This window comes from Phyllostomus discolor, chromosome 3 (assembly GCF_004126475.2).
Source record: "Phyllostomus discolor isolate MPI-MPIP mPhyDis1 chromosome 3, mPhyDis1.pri.v3, whole genome shotgun sequence".
NCBI classification, from domain to species: Eukaryota; Metazoa; Chordata; class Mammalia; order Chiroptera; family Phyllostomidae; genus Phyllostomus; species Phyllostomus discolor.
The window spans coordinates 212,458,918-212,473,665 of record NC_040905.2 but is presented as its reverse complement, the minus strand read 5'-3'; positions in this window follow the sequence as shown (position 1 = coordinate 212,473,665).

Sequence of the window (14,748 nt, the reverse complement as noted above, 5' to 3'; positions counted from 1 at the left end):
TGCTTTTCTCTCCTGCACAGCCTGTAGCCGGGGCCCCGGGCGGCACCCCGCCCCCCGTGTGGGTGCATGGTGAAGTGGGGTTCAGGTAGAGCCCCCAGGTGGGCCTGGCCCCGGGGAGCACCCTGAACGCGTCTGCAGCTAAGAGTAGTAATAATGGTGCCAACAGCGACAGTGGGGGTCACAGAATCAATCGCCTGGGTCACCCAGATGCTGGTCGGATGGGAAGTGGCCGGGCCACCGGCAGGCGGGCGGCGGGGCCGGCACAGCAGCGGCCGCTGTGCGTGGAGGAGGGAGAGCCACGGGTCCCGGGTCGCCCGGGCCTCACAGTTTAATCTGAGGAAGCCCTGTCCCGCTCCCACTCCCGGGAGCCGAGAGCCGGGTGAGAGCCCCTCTCACGCTGCTGTGTGCCGGCGCCCAGGGGACCCTGACTGGTGTTCGGGGGACTGAGTGAGTCACAGAGGGACGAGTTTCGCTGATTCCACGGTGGGGCTGCGCGTGCCCCGTGCCCTCTGTGAGGGGGGCACGAAGGCCATCGCCTGGCATCCCGCGTGGCCAACCTGCTCGTCTCAGGGGCAGGTAGGCATTGGGGGGCAGCCAGGCAGCAAGGAGGGGGCGCAGCTGCTCTGAGCTGTCCTACAGAGGAGCACCCCGTCTCTTGGAGGTAGGGGCCCTGGTCAGTTGGACCCTGGGGGGCCCCGGGGCACGCTGGGGCCTTGCCACCCACCTGTCATCGGCATCATCTCCTAGCCTAGCTGTGCTTTGCTACCCAACCCTAGCTTCCTGCCCACAGAGGCCATTTAGCACGGTGCCTGGCAAGGGTCTGCCGCTGGGGAGATGACCCCAGGACGCTGCAATGCCCTTCCATGAGGGGGAGGGGTGGTGGAGGGGGCTCAGATGTCCCCAGTGCGGCCCTTCAGCTGGCTCAGGCATGGTGCCCCCTCCTCACAGTGGCGGGGACCCACAGCCTGAGCTTCTCAGCGGGGCAGGTGCCTGTCCCAGCGTGGGCACCCCTGGCTCAGGCGGGCGGTTCCCGGGTCTGATGAAAGTCTGTGGGAAGTTGAAGCAAAGTGGGGTGAGGGCGGGCAAGGAAACACAGCCGTGACGCTGAGTCAGAGATCAGAGACGGGCCAAAGAGATAAACCTCCCAGCACCCGCCATACGCCGTCCGCAGGCCCTGGACACAGCGGGTCCCCTATCCAAGTTATCTCCCGTGACTCCCTCCAGGAACTGGCCTCTGAGCCTGGCCTCCCCAGTGTGGGCGTCTGAACGAAGAACAGAGCGGGGTGCTGGCGTCACCCGAAAACTCACGACCACCCGGAACCTCAGAGGGTGGCTGTCAGTTCGGATGAAGCCACACTATAGTGGGGTGGCCCTAGTCTAACTCTAGTGTCCGTGTAGTGAAAGCGGGACACAGAGAAAAGACCGTGGGACGATGAAGGTGGATATGCAAGCGATGTGGCCGCCAGCCAGGGAGCGCCCGGAGCCGCCGGGAGCTGGGAGAGGCAGGAGGGACGGTCTCCTAGAGCCGGGGACACCTCGATGGTGGACTTCCAGCCTCAGGACCAGGCGGGAGTGAGTTCATGTTGTTAGACGCCCCTGCCCTGCCCTGCTTCCCATGTGAGGTCCTTTGCTGCGGTGGCCCCAGGACCCCAGCACAGGCCGCCGAACAGGTGTCCACACCAAACAGGTGTCCAGGTGCTGGGGCCTGCCCAGCAGGGTCACGCGGAGCAGCTGCAGGCCCGCCAGGAGGAGCAGGCGTCCTGTCTGCTGGAGAGCTGGGGAGACGCCGGCGGCCCCCACTTCCTGCCGGCGTTCTCGGCTGTCCTGCTGTGCGCCGGCCCACAGTGACCGCAGCCAGCCGCAGAGTGTGCCTCTCGGGCCACACCCGGTGGCCGTTTCCGGGAATGAAGTTCCAGAGAACCCCTTAAGTTCCACAGAGTCCCTTAAGAAACCAGGAAAACCAGGAACCGCTGGCCTTGGGCCACGGCAACCGCGAGGCGTGGGCGGGACGCGGGGCCCTGCTCGAGGCCCAGTGACGGGACCTGGGAGGGGACCTGGGAGGGGACCTGGCCCAACAGTCACTCGGCCCCATCCCTAACCCCAGGCCCCCTTGCACCTGAGAACTGGGTGGGGGTCAGGTTCGCATTAAGTCGCAGAGGCAGGAGGTTACTTTGCCTGGGGCCGGGAAGCCCCCACAGGCTTTGACTCGGCTGGGAACGCCACACCACACAGGCCCACAGCCCGCAGCCGAGAGCCAAGGGCCGGGCAGCAGCGTGGGTTAGGAGCACTGCTGGTCTGTTTTGTGGTCATCACAGGGTGTCCCCGGCGCCAGGGCCCCAAGCTCAGGGACCACTGTGCTTGCTGTCCATCTAGGGGGCACACCTCCCCGCCGTGGGGGCTTGTCCCCACGCCTCAGGAGCGCCCTCGTCACAGCAGACAAGATGCCGTGTAACTCGCCAGCACTCCCGGATGCCCCTGCAAACGGGGTGCCCCTCCCGGCCGCCTTCCCGCCGCCACGGAAGACAGCAGGGCTGTTCCTGCCAAAAGCAACAAGATGGCCCCGTGACCCAGCAATCGCACCCCAGGGCGGGCACCCAAAGGACTGTTCGCGCATCTGGAGGAGACGGTGGCAATCCCGCCTTGGTCACGGCGTTCTTCCCAACGGCCGAGAGCTGGGTGTGGCGAGGCGTCCACTGGCAGCCGGACGGAGAAGCCAACATGGCCCGTCCACACAACGGGGCACCACTCAGCCCTGACTCCCGCTCCAGCGCGGACGGACCTGCAGGACATCGGGCTTCTTGAAAGAAGCCAGCCCAGAGGGACAGACTCTGTGTGCCCCCCGCTCCTGCTGGGTCCCTGGAGGGGACAGCTTCACAGAGACCGTCACGGCAGTTGCTACATCAGAGGTCCGGTGTGGGTCTTCGACACGTTTTTTACGCCCCGCCCCTAGGCGTAGAGCTGTGATAAGGCTTCGGTCCCCGCCTGTGTTCTGAGCTCTGGGTCAGCCGGGCTGGCGGGCCGGGCTGGTCTTCCTCCGCACGCAGGGCCGTGTTTTCTCCATTCCTCCGCGTGGGGGCGTTCCAACGACGCCAGCCGCTGCACGCTCGCCTTCCTGGGTTCTGGGCCCCACTGTATCCCTGTAAATATCTTTGACCGTGTCCCGGGACACTGTTACACCAGCTGGAGACCATTGGTTTTAGTTTTGGGGGCTCGGGGATGCCAGCTGTGTTGGCGGTCGGGATGGCACAGCCCCCATGGGCAGACGCGGAGCCCGGCTGGGGACCGGGGAGCAGCCGGGGGAGGGGCGGGCCCGGGGAGAGGAGGGAGCTGCGGGAGGGAGCGTGACGCTGTGCCTGGCGGTAGGGCATATCCAGAGGCGGGCGAAAGCAGCTTACGGGTGTTCGTATGGAAAATCATACGCTCATTAATCAACAGTAGTGCAGGAGTAAACCGGTTTCACATGCTCACAACTGTGAACCTGCTTTCACCCACTTGTATATGAGCTTCTTCCCGTCCCTAAAACCCTGGGAATCTCCTAAGGGCAAAGAGCGATAAAAGCACCTTAATATTCCCACCACACCCCTCCCCACCACCCTAGGGGTATGTGAGTGAGCCGCCCGGAAGGCTGGCGAGGACAGCGCGGGCCGTTAAGGGACCCGACCCTGTGACTGCCCCACCCCCACCTCTGAGGCTGAGCTCCGGGACCCGCGGCCTGTGATTTATTTAATCAGGGCCGACTGTAAGGAAGCCGCCATCAAACGCAAAAGGGGCAGGCTCAGGGACCTTCTGGTGGTGAACACGTGGAGACTGGGGGACAGTGGGGACCCCGGGAGGGCACGGAGCCTCCCCACATCCCTTGTCCTACACGCCTCCCCCGTCTGGCCGCTCCTCGGGGTCATTGTTTATGCTACACCAGTGACCCAGGTCGGAAAATGCCTCTCGGAGTTCTGCCAGTCTCGCCAGCGACTCGACCCCCAGGGGGCGCTGTCGGCACCTCCAAACTACAGCCCCGTGACAACCTGGCCTCGTGATTGGTGGCCAAGTAGGGGTGGCTGAGCCCCTCTCCTGCGGGACCTGGGACGGGGGCTACCTTGGTGACTGAGAGGAAATGGCTGTTTTGGGACGGGTGGTGAGTCCCGTGTGACCCAGTCAGACCTGCTGGTTACGGCGTGGTCCAGATGGACATTCACATAGGGGTTCTCTCGCACACGTGACTCGCTCGGAGGGGCGGCTGGGGCCCCTCCTCTGACCGTGCACCTGTCCCTCCTCGGAGTCCCCCAGCCTCTGTGTCACCCATGGTGGAGCCCCGGGGTGTGCTGGGCTCAGGGCACCACGGCGGGTCCCTGGGGGCCCGGCCCGTCCGCCGCGTGGGAAGGCCCTCCCAGGGGCAGTTTCCTCTGCTTGGAGGCCGGCTCTCCGGCCTCCTTCTTGGCACCAGCACCGTGGGCCCAGCACGGCTTTCCGTCCTCGGCCTCCAACCCGTCTGGGCGTGAGTTTGCAGTCCGCGCTCCCCGCCCCCGTGAGCCCTGAATTTCTGTCCCCGTATTCGCCGTTCCATCCTCTCCACGCGGCTCTTCCACGTCCCTTTGACTGCTGGGCTGCGCTTCTCCGCGCTGTCGCTGGTTTCCGGCGTGTTTGCTGCCACCTGCTGGAGCGCCGTGGCGGAGGCGGCGTCGGAGGCCGCGTCGGAGGCCTGGACTCACCCTTCCTCGCCCCGCCCTGCGTTCCCGGGTCTGCGCGCGGCGGGCGGCGTTCCGCGGCGCCCCTGACGTTCCGCCAGGAGACTGGGTGCCGCGTGAGCGTTCTGTCGTCACACGCATCTCCCCGTGCGGGTCCCGCACGCGGTCCCGGCTCACTTTCGCGGACTGTGGTTCTGGGAACAGTCCGCTGCCCAGGGCCGGTGTGGCGCCGTTTGGGCGCGGGGTGTGGGGGCTGCCGAGGGGGAGCAGGGGTTCCCCCGCCAGGCCGGGGGGCGGCCTCGATTCCCAGTGCCGAGGGGTGTCTCCGGCTGAGACTCCCAGGGCAGCGTGTCCCCGAGGCTCGCCGTCAGAGGCGCCCGGTGGATGGCCCTGCCTGGGGCCGGGAGTGAGCCACCCTGGGCTGCCTCCTGTTGCCGGGCCGGTGTCAGGGAACACCAGACCCGGGACCTTGTGTGTCCTGAGTGGGGAGCGTGACAGCCTGACGCCCTGCGGGTGTCAGGGTTTGGAACTGCGCTGAGCGGGGGCAGGCGTGTCCGCACCCGCCCACCTGGGTAGGACCTCCGACTGCCCAGTCTCCCTGGAATCAGCCTGAGGCTCAGCGGGAGGTGGTGCCGCTGGCTGGGAGCTGAGGGCGGAGGCGGCAGGGGTGCCCGGAGGACGCCCGTTGTCCTGCACGCCGCCCTGGCTGACCCTGCGTCTGGGACACTGGAGGCCGGGTTAGTCTGTGGACCGCCCAGCGGGTGGTGGGGCACAGCTGGCAGCCACCCCTGCTGTGTGACCCACTGCTCCGGTGCCGGCGGCTCCTCTCCGCCCCTCCCCACACACAACTCCACAACATCGGTGCACTCGGAGAAGAGACAGGCCTGGGGACACCGGCAAGCAGGGGACAGTGGTGCTGACCGTAGCACCCATCCATGGACCACCAGGGAGCCGCCTGGGTGACCAGGGGTCAGCAGGGAACCGGCCCTGCACCCGACACCGCCCTCCACTCCCCCAGAAATGAGCTCGCTGCCTTCCCACCCGCCTGGGGCCGGATCCTGTCCTCCCTCCCGCCCACCACTGTGGTCCCCGCAGTGGGGACCTGGGCCCGTTCCCTTCGGAGGGGTGTCTGTCAGGCCAGAGCCCGGCGCAGCGAGGACGCCGCCTGGGTGCTTGGCCGCCCCGCCTCTGACCCAGTGGGTGCCCTGGGGCTGTGTGACCATGCCCTGAACTCGCTGAGACGGAAGGACAGTGAGTGACCAGCACCCCGAGGGGCAGCTGCTCCTTGTGCCCCTTCCTGTCTGGGGCAGGGGCGGCCCTGCAGCTGCGGGCCTGACCCCCGCCCGTCCTGGCTGACCTCTGCGGGCCCCGCACAGCAGGCTGTGCCCCAACCCGCAGGGAGGGCAGGGAGGGCAGGGAGGGCAGGGGGGCTGACAGTCTCCTAATGGCCCCGTTTTCAGAAATTTAAATGAAAATCTGTGAGTTTCAGGCGTGCTGCCCCTTGAGCAGGGCTCCCACAGCCTGTGTGACAGACCCGGTCACACTGTGACGGGTGATTGTGGCCTGCAACCCCCGACACGGGGGCAGGCTGGGCCGCACCACACCCACCCTGGGCTCAGGGCTGGGTCTGGCCCTCCAACAGCACCGCCCGTGCCAGCCCCCCACCCCCACCCCAGCCCCTCACCCCACACCCGCCGCCGGGAAAGACTGGCACAGACAGCCCGGCTGGTCAGCGTCTTTATTGCTGAATCGGGGAAGGCTCAGAGCCTTAGGCCCAGGCTGGGCCCCGAGGAGCCTGGTGCCAGGAGGAGTGACCTCCAGCTGCCTCCACGGTCTCAGTCCCCCCCCGAGTCCTCGGACCTGGGAGGACAGGTGACGTCGTCTCCGCAGAGGGGCCACGGCTCCTGAAATGGATCAGTGACTCACCTGGGGCCCTGCGGGGTGGACCCTCGCCAGCCCCTCCCCACAGGGGGGAGCAGACGCCCCACCCGGGGGGGATGGAGCCCCGCCTCACCCCCGCCTCGGGCTGAGTGGCTGTCCAAGCCCACCCCCACCACCCACCACCTGCCCTTCCTAACCCCACCTGGGCCCACACCAGGGCCCAGAAGGAGCAGGGGACCTCAGCGGGAGTGGGGCCAGGACACAGGAACGACAGCCCTGCAGTTCAAGGCCACTCCAGAGAGGGGACATGTGGCCAGCCGCCATTCACAGGCTCTGAGAGAAGTTCCCGGGGGGGACCCCACGGGTTCCTGGGTTCCCAGGATCCAGCACTCCCACAGTGGGGAGGCGGGCGGCAGAGGGGAGTCCGAGTCCCACGGAGACCCCACCCCATGCCCAGGGCGAGGGGGCAGGGCAGCTACGTTACCCAGGAGGTAGGTGGGCAGCAGCTCGCCTAGACACGGCACCTGTCTGTGGGAGGAGGGCAGCGTGGGGAGGTCACAGTCTGGCCACAACACCAGAGGGGTCTGCAGGGATCCCATCTCAGGGGCTCTGCACCCCCCACCTCCACCTTCCACAAGCCTCCCGGGAGGCCCGGGAGGAATCGGAGGCCCCCATGGGAGAGGCCCCCAGAGCCACGGCTCTCTGACTGGGGGCCGGGGCGGGGGCCGGTGCTCACCTTCGGCCTGGGCCGGGGTGAAGGCGATGGAGCTACACACAGACAACACCTTCACGGCTCTGCTGAACTGCTCCATGGCCGCCTGGTCAGCCTCCGGGGTCCTGGCTGTGGGGGCAGGGGTCAGCCCTGGGGCCGTGGGGGCCCTGAAGGGGTCTAGGGAGCCAGGGACCCTTCCCCAGGGACCCTGCTCTGGAAGGCCACGCTCACATCCCGGGGTTGGCAGGGCTTGGCCCCGCCTCCCAGGGGTGGTCTCCAGGGCTCAGTCCACAGTCCTCTGGGGTCCCGGTTCCCCCTGGGCCCAGTCCCCCCTCCTCCTCCCAGGTGGGTGCTGGAGGTAGAGTCTACACAGTCCCAGGGGGACAAGGGCCCCGGGCTCTTTGGCCACCACCACTCAGCTGGCCCGCCAGTGGGCCCCTCGCCCACGGTCGACTGGGGAGCCCTGGGAAGGCCCAGGGGCACGGCTTCTGTGCCAGTGAAGCAGTCCCTCATGTGGTTTTCAGGACACTAGAGTTCAAGGGCGTCTTTGGAGCTGACGTGTCCTTTGGGGACCTCACTGACACTGTCTGTTAGCAGAGGCTGCTGGGCCCATAGTGACCTCGGCTGCTCCAAACCCCGTCCCCAGCCGGCACGCCTGCCCTTGTCACCAGCCAGACGCAGCCCCAGCCATCCAGGGACCCTGGGGCCGCCCCTCCCTGCCCTCCTGCCCGCCCCCCTGCTGGCTCGGGGAGCCGGGGCGGCGCGCACCCAGGTACTGGCAGGCCAGGCTCCGCTGGGCGGGGGCGGGGCTGGGGGTGGCAGCAGCGGCCTCCAGGCACAGGAACAGGTAGTTCTGGTAGTCGGTGTCCAGCACGTGCACCTTGCCCGCCCCCAGGGCCGCCGCAGGGGCCACGCTGTCGTCCTCCTGGACTGGAACGGGGCCCACGTTGTCACCCTCCTGGACTGGAACGGGGGCCATGTTGTCACCCTCCTGGCCTGGAAGAGGGACCAGACAGCTCTGTCCAGGGGTCTCTGCCTGCACCAGCAGAGGGCATGCTGGGCACTCTCCCAGCACGGCCACGGGGCGAGGACCGGGACTGGCTCTGCACCCGACACGCCTCAGCCTCCCCTAGACCTGTCCCCGGGCACAGGGGCCTGGGCGCCGGGCCTGAGTGCCGGCCGCCTGCCGGACTCGCACCGAGTTGTCACTCAGTCCACACCCACCCCTGCGTCCTGGGACCCAGCGGGCCCCCAGGACATGGGGTTCCCCTGTGCACCCCGAGGTGAGACCCCGGGCACCACCGAGGGAGGGAGGGAGGGAGGGAGGAAGTGAGGGAGGGAGGGAGGGAGGACAGGCCGCCTCCCAGACCTGGTCCCCTGGAACCGGCACGTACTGTGGATCTGGAAGGAGGCAGGGGCCTCGGTCTTCTCGGCGAACATCTTCCTCTCCACGCAGCTGCCGTCCTCCCTGGAAGACAGTGTCCCCTGAGCCACAGTGTCCCCTGGCCCGCTGCACAGACTCTGTGGCCCTCAGGCCCAGCTGAGGGGCAGGGAGAGAAGCCAGGCTCCAGAAGGGCCCCCCGGGGGATGGGGGTCTGGGCCCCGGGGCCGGTCGCCTGTCCAGGCTGCACTCCCTGCCACCTCCAATAGCCGCAGCTGACCAGGTTCCTGAGGGCTCACTGGAGCCAGAGAAAAGGGCCGGCACAGCCCCGGACCATGGTCTGCTTTGTGGGCTGGCAGTAGTGGGCTCTGGGCTCTCTCAGTCCCGCACCCTCACTCCTACCCCCACCCAGGGGCAGAAGGGGCCGGGGCAGGAACATCAGGCACTGACCCCAGCCCTAGCTAGCCATCGGCCTCCTCACGGGCCTCTGCCCACACTGACGCTGGTCCCTCTGTGTGGTGGGCCTGTGGGCCCAGAGCCCGGGGCTGGTGCCCTCAGAAGTCCTGCACCCCACCCCCCACAGCCGGGCCCACCCACCATCTGCGCACGGTGATTTCCAGGCCATCCTGGGCGGTGGGTCTCAGCTCCTTGATGTTCAGCCTCATGGGGGCGCTCTTGGCATTCATCAGGGCGGCGTCGCTGGCCACCATGGCCACGGGGTACCACGACCCAGCCACCTGGGGAGGGCCGGGTACTCTGGGTGGGGGCCATGGACCCCCGCCCCTGGGCAGGTCAGGGAGGGCACTCCGTCCCTCCCGGTGCAGGCCAGGCTCAGTCTCACTGGCGGATCAGTGAGCGCCGGCGCCCTCCGCTCCGCGCCACACACTGGGCTGCGGTACCCCCCGCATGGAAACAGCACCTCTACGTTAACTTAGGTGGCTCTAAAGTCCAGACCCTGAGTGACCTGGAACCATCTGATCCTTGAGAAACCACGTGAGCCGGCCAAGGGCAGCGAGCCGGCAGAGGGTCCCCACCTCACAGCCTCTCTCTCCCCTGAGGGCCGGCGTCCCTGCCCCCACGCCTCTGCTCGCCACCCACCCCGGCCACCCAGACGGAGTGCCCCCGTCCCCGAACCTTCTGGACGTCCAGGGTCACCCTAGTCTGAGGGACAAAGATGCCCGGGGCGCCACAGGCCAGGGCCACACACAGGGCCAGCAGGAGACACCTCATGGCTGCAGCTGCTGGGGGCGCGTCTGGGCTCAGGAGTGAGGAGGCCAAGGCGGCAGGCGCGGGGCCTTATATAGGAGCGCCGTGTGGCCCCCGGCCACGGGTTCCCCGAATCCCCGCAGCTCCTCCTCTGCCCTGGGGTGGCTTCCCGGGCTGGGACAATAGGAGGCCTTCTTCCCCCTGTGTCCCCAAGAGTTCCTGGTAGGGTCCAGGACACTTCCTGGGTGGGGCTCTGGACAGGGACAACCCGACCTGGTTTCTGTCCCACCAGCCGCCCCTCTCCCGAGCCCCACGGGCTTCACGGACAGGAACGGGGACCGCAGCCCCGTCCGGAGAACCTGGGCACTGCGAGGTGTGCCCTGGGGGTCGTGACAGCCTCACCCAAAACCCTCTCTGAACGTCCCGTCATGTTTCCCTGGTGTAGACATCACAGATATATTTTTAAAAGATTTTATTCATTTTATTTTTAGAGAGGGAAGGGAGGGAGAAAGAGAGAGAGAGAGAAACATCAATGTGCGGTTGCTGGGGGCCGTGGCCTGCAACCCAGGCATGTGCCCTGACTGGGAATGGAACTTGCGAGACTTTGGTTCACAGCCCGCACTCAATCCACTGAGCTATGTCAGCCAGGGCTTAGACCTCGCAGATATTTAACGGGAAAAATCACGGAACCACCCCGTACCTGGTTCCTCCCCCACCCCTCACAGACACAGCTTCCAGAGGGAAGTCCAAGTGCAACTTATTCTCCAAGAAGTGAGTCCGTGTTGGTGTCATCTACGATTAAGGGAGGAGTTTTTCCTGAGGGTCCGTTGAAAGTCCCTGGGGGAGTTTTCAAGGGTGACGCTCAGGCAGCGCACCCCCAGCCACGAGGGAGGGACCCGCCTCCTCACCTGTGTGCAGGACACTCCCCCGCTGCGGACGTGGGCAGAGAGGCCGCCAAAGGAGCAGGTGAGGGTTACCTGGGAAGTGGGGCCGGCCAGGTGGCTGGGTTCACAGTGCCCCCAGGAGAGAAGATGGGGAGGGCTGCAGGCCCCCACTAAACCACTACCAAACCACCACCAGACCGCCACCAGACCACCACCAAACCACCACCAATCCACCACCAGACCACCACCAAACTACCAGACCACCACCAAACTGCCACCAATCCACCACCACACCACCACCAATCTGCCACCAAACCGCCACCACAACACCACCAATCCACCACCAGACCACCACCAAACCACCAGACCACCACCAAACTGCCACCAATCCACCACCAAACCACCAGACCACCACCAAACCGCCACCAATCCACCACCACAACACCACCAATCCACCACCGAACCATCACTGAACCACCACCAATCTACCACCAAACCACCACCAGACCACCACCAAACTACCACCAATCCACCACTAAACCACCACCAAGCCACCAAACGGCTTGTGGGGAGCTGGTACCAGCTGGACCCCAGCACAGGGCCCCCCCTTCTCTCTTCCTGAATATTCAAGATTTCCCATGATTTTTTTTTTTAAATCCTCACTTGAGGGCACTTTTTTTCATTGCTGTTAGAGAGAAAGGGAGGAAGGGAGAGAGAGAAACATCGGTGTGAGAGAGAAACACGATCGGTCGCCTCCCGAATGTCCCTGAACTGGGGACCGTACAGGGCGCGCGCACCCCCGGACTCGGGACAGGGGACTGAGGATCAGTCCCCCGACCCAGGTGTGCGCCCTGACCCGGCATCGAACCCACGACCTTTCGGTTATGGGATGACGCTCCCACCAACTGAGCCACACCAGTCAGGGCAAGAGGTCCCATAATTTTTTTAAATTAAAAGAAAACCCTCAGAGCATTCATACGTGACCCCCTCGGTGAATACGTGAGTGTCCACCGGGAGGAGAAAGAATGTACAAGGTAGGTCTCCACGTACTCGCTCGAAGACCAAGGGGGGAGGAAGTCTCTTCCCTCATTTCCCACGGGGAAATGGAAATTCCTTCTGATTTCCCACGTGCGTTGGTCCTCCCAAGGGGTCTTACCGACCCGGGTCTCAGGGGCTCCTCCACAGGCGCCTTGCGAATCTGTAGACATTTTAGGGAAGTGGCATCTTCCCGGCAGCCAGCTGTGTGGTCTACGAGGCTGGCCTTCCTCTCGCGTTTCTGTCCTGCCCCACAGCGCAGGCCAGGGCCTTGGAGGGGCAGCCAGTCCTGGGCGGGGCGGGGGGGGGGGTGGCGCGGGGGTGGCACCCTGCTCCCCGGATGGCCGCAGCCCTTTCCGCTGCCTGGTCCCCAGGGACACTGTCCCATGACGGCTTTGATACTGACCACGGTCTCTCCTATTTTTATGGCAAAGGACCGTTTTTATGTCATGATTGGTGATTTCTATCAAATGTCTTTGTTTCGTAGCATCAGTTAAGATGGTCCTACGGGCTTTTTTCTCCTCCCAGCTGCTGGGGTGACGCGCTTCCTGGACGGAGTTTGTAATTGCAGGAAACGCACAGAGCTGCCGCTGGGGGGCGCCGCGCTGCCTCTGGGGTCAGGGCGCCGCGCTTGCAGGCACCGCGATCACAGGCAGGAGCAGAGCCTGGGTGCGAGCGGGCGGGGGGCGGGGGACCGTGTGGCTGTGCAGCCCGAGACTCCGAGGCCCCCCTGAAGGCCGCAGGCTGTCAGAGAGCCCAGCGAGCACTCGGGGCACAGGTGGGGCCCGGACACCGGCGGCTCTACGTCCTGTCGGCAGTGGGGACCGGGCACAGGCGGGCGGGCGGCGCGGTGTGGGGCGGAGCCGGGTGCCGGAAAGGAGCGGCAGAGGGCCGGGCGGGGCGGCACAGCGTTCAGGGCGACCGGCTCAGAGGGGGACAGGGGAGAGGGGCAGGAGGAAGCGAGGTGCTTCCAACCTTTGAACTCTGACCTCTGACCTCCGACCTCTGGGCACCGCTTTGCATACTAAGACAGGCTTGCAGATGTGTTAGTTAGTCCTTAGAAGCACTTTATGGCATGACAACGCACAGTTTCTACGTGAATGTATTTAGTTAGAAACCAAGAATAAAACACCTGTCTCTCTCTGTCCCGAAGGACACTCCCACTTGGTGACGGGGCGGGGTGTCCCCGGGGAAGGGGAGAGAGGAGCTGTGTGACCAGCAGGTGCCGCTCGGCCCGACTGGGGGGCTTCCAGTCTTCACAGGAGGAACCAGCGAATTCGCCACGTGACTCAGAGACGGCGGCCTGGGTGGGGCCGCATCCGGAGTTGGGGAGATCTGGCTGCAGGCGGAGGAGGCCTGGGCTGGGCTTCAGGGTCCCGAGGTCACGGGGTCCCGAATCCTGGCTGCTGGCCCCACTAAGAATCCCCATCCCCGGCCAACTTACAGGCGCCTACGGACCCCAAAGGAGACACGGAGGTAGGCACCCCCGCAGGGGTCACAGGGTCGCCTTTCACGGGAGGCCAGAGAGGCCCCGAGGTGGCCCTGGGTGAGTGGGCCCTGAGTGGGTGGGCACCCGGGAGAGTGGACCGGGGGGCAGGGTGCATGGTGACTGAGAGACCTGGAGAGTAAGGGGAATCCGCGCTCATTACCAGCTCCGGGGGGCTGACGGTTTCCGTTCTGCTTGTCCCTCTGTCCTCCTTGAACGGTCTGGGCCTCTGGGTTCTCGTCCGGGGTGTGGCCTGGTCCAGGGTGCCGCCTGCAGGCGAGACAGGCGGTGGGGGCGCTGAGAGGTCAGGGCCGGCACAGGGGTGCAGCTGGGTGGGAGGGCCCCTCCCTCTGGGCACAGGGACGGGGCACCCCACTCAGACACCCTGAGAAGGTGGCTGCACTCGGGGACCCTCCTGAGCCGTCAGACACCAAGGGCACCCAAGCCCCATTTGGGACCCCGCAGCCACCGGAGCCAAGGGGCTGCCCGTGCAGCTGAGCCCCGTGCGGCCCCCTTTCCTGAAAGCTCCCTAGGAAAGGGGCCCATGGGCCCCTCGCCCTGGGGAGCAGAGTCACCTGCTGGTGGGGTGGGGTGGGATGCGCTCCCAGGGGGGTCTCCGAACCCGCCCCCCGGCAGCTGACGACCACACATCACACCCACGTCCCGGCCCACGACGGAGCTTTGCCGGGGTGGGGGTCTGTCGGCCGGGGGAGGCGGGGCTGGGTGGTGGGGAGAGAAGAAGGACGTGGGATCTGCCTGGGGCAGGGGGCCGCGAGGCGCCCCGGGGACACCTGGGAGGGGCCTGGCAGCACGGGGCCCTAGGGGTCTGTGGTTGGTGTGTGAAGGGGGGACCGGCTTGGCTTCTCACTGCTGAGACAGGTGCAGAGAAGGCGGGGAGTCGGGTCCCTGGCAGGTTGCCCCTGGCCAGGACCCCGGAAGGAGTGGGGCGGACTAGCAAGGACAAGAGATGAGGGAGTTGGGCAAGGGGGGCGGCAGAGACCTATGGGGCGGGGCCCGTGGGGGGAGAAGACCCCCGAGAGTGGGCTGGAGAGCCCCCAGGTGGGTGCTGGCTGGGAGGCGCTGTCCCGCCGAGGGGTCCCTCCTGCAGAGTGAGGCCGAGGAGTGGGTGTGGCCGGGGCCAGGCGGAGGGGGAGGAGCACAGGATGTCCATGGGAGCCGGGTGGGTGAGAGAGGTTCTCGGGGGGAGGGGTGGACCGGGGGTGGGGACGTGGGTGCGTGGACACCGTGTGCAAAGGGGAGACGAGTGTCGGGACCAGCCCAGACGTCCGTGTGTAAGCCTGTGTGTCTGTGCGTCCCCAGGCCGGTGTGTCTGTGTGTCCCCAGGCCGGTGTGTCTGTGTGTCCCCAGGCCTGTGTGTCTGTGTGCACGCGTCTCCTGGGGCGGGGGAAACGAATCCCCCCAGGGTGGGGGATGAAATAATGGAAATGCGCTCGCACGCGGTCCCAGGGACCAGCTGTCTGAAC